Source organism: Glycine max, chromosome 18 (assembly GCF_000004515.6).
Source record: "Glycine max cultivar Williams 82 chromosome 18, Glycine_max_v4.0, whole genome shotgun sequence".
NCBI classification, from domain to species: domain Eukaryota; kingdom Viridiplantae; phylum Streptophyta; class Magnoliopsida; order Fabales; family Fabaceae; genus Glycine; species Glycine max.
The window spans coordinates 37,580,157-37,589,356 of record NC_038254.2 but is presented as its reverse complement, the minus strand read 5'-3'; the positions used below and the strand labels follow the sequence as shown (position 1 = coordinate 37,589,356).

At 32.7% G+C, this 9,200-nt stretch overlaps 1 long non-coding RNA gene across 1 annotated transcript; it reads right to left on the bottom strand.

Moving 5' to 3' along the window:
* Positions 1-488: 488 nt before the first annotated feature.
* On the bottom strand, positions 489-8,275 carry LOC121174004 (uncharacterized). The gene is made up of 3 exons (XR_005889660.1): positions 8,224-8,275; positions 1,138-1,247; positions 489-540 (listed from the first exon to the last, which is right to left on the bottom strand). It is a non-coding gene; the product is annotated as an uncharacterized lncRNA (long non-coding RNA).
* Between the last annotated feature and the right edge of the window lie 925 nt (positions 8,276-9,200).

The following is a 9,200-nucleotide window of genomic DNA, read 5'->3' as shown; positions in this document are numbered from 1 at the left end:
GTACATATCATCTTCAACTGTAGGTAAATATGTTTAACATGAACACCTCTAATAAGAAGACAATTCTAGGGTGCCAATTTGAGAGCCTAACTAGAAAGGCTATGACCTGTTTGGTAATTAGGGATGCACCTTGGCATTGGAATCTGCCCTCCTCAACCTTGCCTTGCTATAACATGAGTGTCCAAGTACTATTTTTCCTTAAATTATTACTAGCTGGAAGCTTACCAATCATCATATACGAACACACTTTGCATAGAATCAATATTAGAGAATCTCAAGCCAGAAGCATATCTTTTATTACATTAGAAAGCACAACTGTACAAGAGAAATAAAGAAAATCCTAGCTAATGAACACCATAATAAACTCTAGTACCAATCGCACTCTTCTCATAGTTATCATTAAAGGTATTTACATGGCCTCGCATGTAAGCCTTACCGTCACAAGCACATAAACACATTACTCCAATAATGCATCACACGGTACTCTTTTTGATAATGGATCTTTTACTCTGTGCCTGCAAGGACTACTGACCCTTCCACCTGATAGTTCATCGCATCAAACAGACAATATATATCATAAGATATAAGTCTCAAAGTTCATAAATGGAGAGAGCCACACGGTCAAAATAAGCAAACTAACCATGAATGCAGAAACAAATATTGAAATAAATAATACCACTTTTATGTGTAGTGGAGCTTTCCAATTTTTGTACCTAATACTCGATGAAATTTTGCTCTTAGGAACTTACAATGTTATTACCTCGGTGAAATTTTGTTGCAACTGGCAATCCTAGTTACATAATGGATGTTCAACTCTAACTTCTTAAGCTCTAAGATTACCTTCAAAAGTGATATGAAGATTTAAGTTTAAATTAGTCTAACCCATTCATTTTGGACACTACACTTTCCGTTTAGTGAAATTTAGTTGTATGTGTTGGCTTTTTATGAACTCCTATTCTATTGTCTCTGACCTCACATTTTCCCTTTGTACCAAATGCAGTCTCAACTGACATTAACCTTATATTATTGTTGGGACTGATCGCTGATTCTCTGTTCTAAACAGATGAAAATAATATTCTGCAAAGAGAACTGAGAACAACACCGATAATTATATTTAAACTCATGTCATCTTGTTACCTTGAAGAATGCACCCCAGATTTCCTCTTCCTCAGCAGGTACTGCAGTAATCTTATTCTTTGGATTCTCATAGCATCTCAATCCTCCAACTGCTGTAGAGTAGAAACATCCTGTACAATTTATAGAATAACAATGTCAATAGTGAGGGAATACTTACAATCATGGGGAACAAAAAGAAACATAACATAGACAACGTCAATCTAAAAATCCTCATATTATGAATTATCATCATCTTGAAGGGGAGGGAGGAAATGATCCAATCTGAGATCACTTGGAACAAATAGCTGCCAAAATGCTGAGGATTGTGATATGCTGGAACAAAAAGAAACTCACCTCGAGCGAAAGAAGCAAGTGACTTGCCAAAAGAACCTTTAAGCAATATAATTTACTTTACTTGTGATATGCTGGAACAAACAGAACATTGAATACAAACGAACAATAGCGGGGGAAGATATAATTTACTTTATTTGTTTGGTGAACAATATATAAAATTTGGTCAAGTGAGACAACAATATAAATACTAAGTACCAACTAATGCAATATCTATGCCTTTTAATATAGCTTTGCATTAAAAAAAGTAATAGAAAATAATTTGTATATAAACTGTGAGTATATTTTATTATTATTAATAATATATATTTTTAATTTTTTAATTTTTTATTTTAATAATAGATATTTTTAATAGGAAACAATAAATATTTTAAAAGCTATATTAAAAGGGATTTTTAATTGACAACTTAAAAATAAGTGTAGGTTAAATTTATATATGCATTGCATTTATCCTCCTCCAAGACGTAAATCATGTTCAATGAAACAATGCAACTATTTGTAATACTATTAATTAACAAATAATATTAAAATAAAAAATAAATATTTTTATTAAAAAGTTACTTTGGGGTAGATTTAGAGGGGTAGTGTAGGCTTTCCAACTTTATAATATCACACATGTACATCTATTAAAGTTGGAATACATGGGCCAGCCCAACCGTTTTAATGTTGGAATGCAAAGATGAGGAAGTTTCACTTTAAAATTTTACTCGGAACCAACATGTTATATTGTGATGCATAAATTCACCCTTATAAAAGTATTCACTCTTGAACAAGAGAATATTAGGAACTACTCACTCTTTTTCATGATAAGCTACATAACTTCTCCTATATCAAGTATCTCACACTAATTTATTTTTAAGTTTTTTATGTCTCCCTATTGTTTAAATTTAGTCTATCTCAATTTAAATTTGAATTTTGAATTTTAAAATTTGATACATTATATCAATTTGATAGACATACAAATCCTATGTATTTATTTAAATAATTTGTTGACAATGTGGTCACAGCTCAAAAATTACAGAGCTACAAACTTCTAACTAAATGCTTAGGTGTAACATAAATTGGAAAATCAAAATTTTGATACTTACTAGGTATAGTTCAAAATCAGCAGTTGGGCCAATGTTTAATATGTTCAGAACCTCAGCTTTTGCCAGGCCATGCTGTTTAACACTTGTCAAGAACTCATTGATGTTCTCTCTTGTTTGAACAGACACTATTACAATAATGGTCTTTTAAGTCGGTTATTTAAGATCTTTTACGACGATTTTAAACCGTCTTAGATGCCAGTGTCGTAATATCCCAATGTATTTACAACGATGGTTTTTGAACCGTAGTAGAAAGTAACATTTTCTAAGACGGTTATCCAACAACCGTCTTAGAATCTAATTGATATAAAGGCAGTTCTATGTGCTAAACTGGCATAATATAGTGTAGTCAACATGCGAATTCTAAGACGGTTATTGAATAAGCCTCTTAGAAAGTTTAACATTCTAAGACGGTTTTAAAAGAATCATCGTAGTATGTCTTAGAAATTAAGACGACTATTTTTACAACCGCCTTAGTTTCTAAAACATATTACAATGGTTCTTTTAGAATCGTCTTAGTTTCTAATTTATTGGAGGATTCACAAACAGACCAAATAAATCAACGGTCTAAATTCTCCTATATAGATTTGCAAAAAATTACATAATCAAATAAAGACCAGAAGGGATACTAACTCACTTCTCATTATCTTAAATATAAATAAAAAATGAAAATTTAAAGCAAAATGTCAACCTTGAATTAAAACTTAGAATGGGATTGTTATCAAAGATGGATGAGAGATAATATAGACAAAGGTAAGGTTTAGAAAAAATAAAATTCACAAACCCACCTAAACCAAATGTCCTTGCACAATTGATACAATAACACCATCTTCCAAACCTTATTCACAACCAAAACCCATTCACAATTTCACATCTCAGAATGTCACAATCCACCATCACATGTTTTCACATGTCTCACAATTCAACACTTGTTCTACTTTACACTTTTACTCAATCTCAATAACAATATTATAATCTCAAGGCAACATATCATTCCACAATTCATCACATATTTCATTTATAAGCACTGCTCATGAATTATACAATACCACGACCTCACACTCATATTTCAAACATGTTTAACGCAATTGCGCTACAATTTAACATTGGTTCCTAACTAGGAACCTACACTTTCTCTTTAACACTACGCATAAACTCTGGTCGGGTTATTGTATAATTCATAGCTCACGATATAATTAATGTAACATCAAATGTTAACACATCCACTTATTCACAATCGAATATCATGTCCACACTTTAACATCTCATAACATCACATCAACCATCTCATAACATTCCCAATGATATTCATAAGGTACAACATACACATGTTCATAAAATTGAACCATAATATTCTCAAATTCCAACACTTAATAATTTTTGGAATCATACTATAACACTCTACAATATTATTTGCATAAATTATTAATATAAATAACTACCTCTATATATATAAACTAGCATACATCATATTAAATCACAAATTTCAAAGTAAGCTTTCAATGCACAAATTCTAAATAATTATATGAACACTTTGGTCAGTTTCAATTATGATATTAATTTTTTAAATTATATATAAAAACCTAAATAGCAAGAAAAAGAGAAAATACAAAATCAATATCTTTCTCTAAATTTCTCCTTACTTTATTTTATCAATTCATATTAATTAGAAAAAGTACTCAATTTATAGGGTTCACGCTCAACACAATAGCATATCAATTTCACAACAATTGGTTTGTCAAACATATATAATTCACTGTAAAAATTATAAGGATAAAATGAAATTGCAAAAACACCCAAAAACCCATTCCAATTGATATCTCTAAGGATCCCTACACATGTTCTCACTAGTTCCCAATTGTGAATAACTCATCCCTTACCTCTAAGCGGACTCACGTGTCTTCCGACAACGATAGCGGCATCTATAGCGGTTCCCTGAGATTCCTCAAGTTTTTCCTCCGACTGCTCCGATAGAATTCTCGAACGTCAGAGAAACGGAGAAGAGATTGAAGCCTCCGCTTGTACTGTCTTCATGCGATTCATTTTTCTCGCACCATGAATATTATCTCGGAAATCCCAACGGTGAGAGTGTGCGAAATTGAATTTTGAGCAACATATCCAAATTTCATGAAAATCCAACGGTTAAAGACACCATGATCGTAGTTTTACCGAGACAGTTTTGGGTTTCTGCAGGAAAATAAAAAGTTACAATGCGAAGGGTTTTCCTCTAAGCTCAGACATGATTTTACAATTCCCAACGGTGAGAATGCTCGAAATTGGGTTGCGAAAAATTGAATGAGTCCGAGATCATCGTTTTTCTGAGATAGGTTTTGTGGGCTGCGGGAAAAAGAAAGAGTTTTGAGAGGAGAAGGGGAAAAACGAAAATGAGAGGCAGAGGAGGCTGAGGAGTCAGTCTGAAAAACCTAGCATGTTGCTATTTATAGCTAGGGGCATTTACGACCTATTATTTACTCTATTTATTTATTTTTATTATTTTTACTAAAATATTTTAAATTTATTTATGAAAAAAAATGGGAAGTTACACTCCAACTCTGTTTTTGCATGAAAATATGTAGATGTTGCAATAAACATGCCTTTCAATTATGCCAACGAATTAAATTAACAAGCAAGCACAAGGCACTCACTATGTGCAAGTGATGTAAATTTCCTTTAATTTTGAGTCTCAACTTCTCGATCCAGTTGCTGCTTCTAGGATGCTAGTAGAGCCTCATCCTATACCAGGAAATATATTATGAATAGCCTCATCTTATACAAGGAAATATACTATGAATACAGTATAAGGAGAGGAAAATACCCTACAAATATTCCCCTGTATATACCTGTGGCATGTGAATTGTAATTTTATTTGGGAAAAGCTTAGTCAAAGTTCTATTTTGCTTTCGGGCTTCCTTCCCCCCTGTCATGCAATCTTCCAAAACTATCCTAAAAAGATTGAAGAGAGATAACATTTATTTCACTTAGATAGCTTGAAAGAAATAATATTAGGTTGAATGTAAGAAGCATATTGTAGATATACCATCCAAGAAGCTCAAATGACTACATATGCAAAAAAAAAAAGCCTCAGAACTATATATGTAATGTTTTATTATATAATTAAAATGGAATAATGTGTGCATATGCATATATATACTTTGGTGAAATGGAATCATATGCCCATAGACATATGTAATTGCAGCCAAAAGACTGCACCAGAAATTGGATAAAATCAGTTCTAGCGGCTACAAAGAGAGAAAAGACATTTTCCATGGGGTGCATAGTGCTTGATGCTAATGCTTTTGCATCATGATCATGATATAGAAGAGAATATGTTTCGTGTTCCTAGTAAAATCAGCTCGCAACAAGCACGCACACTGACAGCAATGTGTGACGTCATGTAGGTTATGCCCAGAGGTAAAAGCAATGTGTGATTTTTTTTTTCACTTCTATTTTACAGCCTTACAAGAAGACTTCAAATATTTTTTTTTAATGAAAGAATGTTAGAAACAGAATGCAGAAAGTGTCACTATCAAATGGATATAATTTGGTTGATTAAGTCGAGCTTATGAGTTATTATAAAAATTTTGATACTTTTTTTTTTATTTTTTATGCATAAAAAGTGTAGCTAACATTTTTCACATTGTAACATTTTTTTACTTTAAAAAAAAAAATCTGTTTGCACACTATGCTATTGGGTTGGGTTATACAACCATGTAAAAAAACTCGATCAGATAAGTAAATATTTATTGCTTATCGCATCTTCCAAAAGCCATGAATGAACACCCAATGGAGAAATTTGAGAAATTCTGCAGAGAGAAAAAACACACAGCAGAGAGAGATAGAAAATGAAGTACCTGAACAACAAATTGTCTAGTTCCTCCTGCCACAACAGTAAATTTTTTTCTTGAGTGTTCCTGCGCCTCTCCTCATTAAGCTTCGTGATGGTTACCTCAGCCAGCAGAAATTATAACTATATTGATTGCTTCCAACATTAAAGTTTTCTTTAAAGAAAAAATAGGTTAAAAGATGCAACTTTAGGAACTAACTCCAGGTACCATAAGGTGGGATAACATCTTCATATGCTACACCGACATGGCATAAGCAAATTACAACCTTTATTGCCAACTTAGGGAACTAGAATGCAAGAAAAAAAAATGCTAACGTTGCCTTTAACGTCAATGATACTGAAGAGGATAGAGTTTGACAGTATTACCGTGGCCTTATTTCTTAAAATTAGTAACATGCTCAGTTAATCAAATATTAGATACCTTGAAAACAAACATTATAATTATTTTCTCCATCAATTCCCATTTAAAACAAACATTATAATTCTCCTTTGAAAACTGTTCAATTTGGAAATCCTTCTCAAGACATTGTTGACCCAAGAGATGGAGGCTTTGGAGGAAGACTATCGAGATGGAAATGGGAAAAATGAATCAAGGCAATTTATTGAGGGGTTAATGGATCTTGAATAGAGAATCAATAGACTGGAGACAGTGACTAAGAAATTATAAAGATAGCAAAATTTGGTCACTATTGAACAAATTATTCATATAAACCAAATCTTTAGCATTTGTTAATATGTTTTACATATTTCTTATACTAGCAAAATGACATGTATGAATGTTCAGCCTACAAAGAAAATATGACATGATCTTGTAATTTTTAATGCCTTGGGTACATTAATGCTTTGGTTTCATAAGATATAAGTCTCAATGTTCATAAATGGAGAGAGCCACACTGTCAAAATAAGCAAACTAACCATGAATGCATAAACAAATATTCAAATAAATAATACCACTATTATGTGTAGTGGAGCTTTCCAATTTTTGTACCTAACATCCGATTTTCTTGTTAACCAAGGCCAAAAAGACCACCTAAACGAGACTTGTCAACCACTTGAGAGCCTAACCGAACTTGCTTAGATTATAATTTTACTCTTAGGAACATACAATGTCATTACCTCGGTGAAATTTAGTTGCAACTGGCAATCCTAGTTATGTAATGGATATTCAACTCTAACTTCTTAAGCTCTAAGATTACTTTTAAAAGTCATATGAAGATTTAAGTTTAAATTAGTCTAACCCATTCATTTTGGACACTACACTTTCCGTTTAGTGAAATTTAGCTGTATGTGTTGGCTTTTTATGAACTCCTATTCTATTGTCTCTGACCTCACATTTTCCATTTGTACCTAATGCAGTCTCAACTGACATTAACCTTATATTACTGTTGGGACTGATCACTGATTCTCTGTTCTAAACAAATGAAAAGAATATTCTGCAAAGAGAACTGAGAGCAACACCGGTAATTATATTTAAACTCATGTCATCTCGTTACCCTGAAGAATGCACCCCAAATTTGCTCTTCCTCGGCAGGTACTGCAGTAATCTTATTCTTTGGATTCTCATAGCATCTCAATCCTCCAACTGCTGTAGAGTAGAAACATCCTGTACAATTTACAGAATAACAATGTCAATAGTGAAGGAATACATACAATCATGGGGAACAAAAAGAAACAGAACATAGACAACGCCAATGTAAAAATCCTCATATTATGAATTATCATCATCTTGAAGGGGGAGGGAGGAAATGATCCAATCTGGGATCACTTGGAACAAATAGTTGCCAAAATGCTAAGGATTGTGATATGCTGGAACAAAAAGAAACTCACCTCGAGGGAAAGAAGCAAGTGACTTGCCACAAGAACCTTTAAGCAATATAATTTACTTTACTTGTGATATGCTGGAACAAACAGAACATTGACAAACCAACAATAGTAGGGGAACAAATAGAACATTACTTCAGACTGCGCTACTTTGGCAATAACTCTGGTTGGATCCTTTGAAGCTCCTTTAGCTCGTAAGAAATCAAGGACCTCAAAATTTGTGAGTGCACCAGCATTGCCCTCTAAGCTGTGACAAAGCTATTAAACATCAATCATATCCCAATATAAAAGAGAAAGGTTCAATTGAAATTAGTGTATTAATTTTGAAAACAAACAAAAATGGTAGAAACATACATTTTCATCTGTTAGACACCAAAGTGAGAGAAAAGGCAGTTACAAAACAAGAGAGTGTCTCCTTTGCTTTTGCAATAAAACCAGCCCAGTACACAAACAGACAATTACAGAATGAAATTCCAAGTTTTCACAAAATATAACAAATCACACTGCTAATACAGCTTAAAAACAAATAATTGGGTTGGGGTGGACATCAATAGCAAAAAAAATTGAGTTGGGTGTGTTTTCCCCTACAAAGAAATATAGCAATGTTAAAAAATTAGAACAATACATTTAATTTGAGCAACCAAACAAGAATAAAATAGTGAAGACAAAAACTAGTTGTGAAGCTTCTGGCGGTTTGAATTGTGAGTCCAAAGAATCTTCTGGTTTAGTCTTGGAAAAACTGGAATCAGCAATAGGCTTTGCATTGTTAAGCTGAGTTAATCCAGCCACTGCCTTCATTCATGTGATTATCAATGTTTACTCCTGCTGCACTCACTTCCTGACCTTCTAGTTTGTGATTCTTGACATCAAGAAAAATTAAATGCCTGATTACAATCAGCATCCCTATAATTTAAGTGTGAAATAACTACTATCTTCCATTCATTTCCATAAATTATCATCAAATTCATCTCTCTCTATTCCTT